At 44.5% G+C, this 1,820-nt stretch overlaps 1 pseudogene; it reads right to left on the reverse strand.

Moving 5' to 3' along the window:
- Window positions 1-973: 973 nt before the first annotated feature.
- Window positions 974-1,401, reverse strand: LOC132597347 (small ribosomal subunit protein uS8-like; annotated as a pseudogene).
- Window positions 1,402-1,820: the final 419 nt, after the last annotated feature.

Here is a 1,820-nt window from a genome sequence, read left to right on the forward strand (position 1 = left end):
GATAGCTCACTTAAACCAACTCCATCTTCTTTTCCCTTATCAATATAATTACATCACTGTTTTTAATTCTTGTATTGGTTATCTTTATAACTTAAAAAATTAAGCTTAGGGGCTTCCCTGGTGGCGTGGTGGTTGAGAGTCTGCCTGCCAATGCAGGGGACACGGGTTCGGGCTCTGGTCCGGGAGGATCCCACATGCTGCAGAGCAACGAAGTGTAGCCCCCGGCTCGCTGCAGCTATAGAAGGCCAGTGCGCAGCAATGAAGACCCAAAGCAGCCAAAAATAAATGAATAAATAAATAAATAAAATTAAGCTTAGGGCTTCCCTGGTGGAGCAGTGGTTAAGAATCCGCCTGCCAATGCAGGGCACACGGGTTTGAGCCCTGGTCCGGGAAGATCCCACATGCCGCGGAGCAACTAAACCCGTGCGCCACAACTACTGAGCCTGCGCTCTAGAGCCCGCGAGCCACAACTACTGAGCTCACGTGCTACAACTACTGAAGCCCGCGCACCTAGAGCCCATGCTACGCAACAAGAGAAGCCACCGCAATGAGAAGCCCGTGCACTGCAACGAAGAGTAGCCCCTGGTCACTGCAACTAGAGAAAGCCCGCGCAGCAACAAAGACCCAATGCAGCCAAAACTAACTAAATAAATAAATTTAAAAAATAATAAGCTTAGATTTTTCATCTTTGATTTCTTCTGGTAATGATAATTTTAGCCAAAATGTTTTCCAATAAAAAAGAAAAAGTATGGGAATTCCCTGGCGGTCCAGTGGTTAGGACTCTGCACTTTCACTGCCGAGGGCACGGGTTCGATCCCTGGTCGGGGAACTAAGATCCCACAAGTCATGTGGCATGGCCAAAAAAAAAAAAAAAAAGGGAAAAAGTATTTTCATTTTTGACAATTGAAACATTGATAAACATTTCTGATTTTTTTCCATTGAGGCATTTTATTTGCATGAATGTATTTCATCCCTAGAAAAAGAATCCCAGGATTTTCCCTCCTGTGTGTTTTCATCTTGCTTCATGGACCATGTTGCTAGCTGAGGTTGTCAGTCCAAAGGGACCAAACTGACGGGACGGGAGCAGGTTACTCTGCCGTTTTTCTAGATCTTTGAGTTGCACATCGAATCTGGGCTGATCACTCCACACTTGTTTGGCCTGCCTGAGAGCTTCACGACAATTTTCCCAGCTCTGTGATCATGGGATCACAGGTGATCAGATTCTCCAGTGGAGCCATGCTTCATCATCACAGTTGGAAAGTGGACAGTGAGTTTGGAGGACAGCCTAGTAAGAACCTGGCTTTGGCGTCTATTTTCGGCATTGTTGATGCTCTTGAGAGCATCGGCCGGGGCATTCGTGCCCACTGTTATGGTGGCGCGGAAAGATGGCGGAGAGAGCATTTCTAATTTTTTTTTGAAGTATAATTGACTTACAGTATTATATTAATTTTAGGTGTACAACATAGTGCTTTGGTATTTCTGTACATTACAAAATGATCACCATGATAGACCTAGTTACCATTTGTCACCATACAAGGATATTAAAATATTCTTGGCTGTATTCCTTATGCTGTACATTACATCCCTGTAATTTATTTACTTTATACCTGGAAATGTGTCCCTCTTAATCTCCCCCACCTATTTCACTCATCCCCCCAGCACCCCCTCCGCCCTGGCAACCACCAGTTTGTTCTCGGTGTCTATGAATCTGTTTCTGTTTTGAGAAACGTTCCTAATTTAATGTGAATGTGGTTTCTTTAATTGTGTAAGAGTTCAAAGTGTAGAAGATAGTATAACAAGCACCCCAGTGCCCACTGCCA

Source organism: Globicephala melas, chromosome 5, assembly GCF_963455315.2.
Source record: "Globicephala melas chromosome 5, mGloMel1.2, whole genome shotgun sequence".
Classification (NCBI taxonomy): Eukaryota; Metazoa; Chordata; class Mammalia; order Artiodactyla; family Delphinidae; genus Globicephala; species Globicephala melas.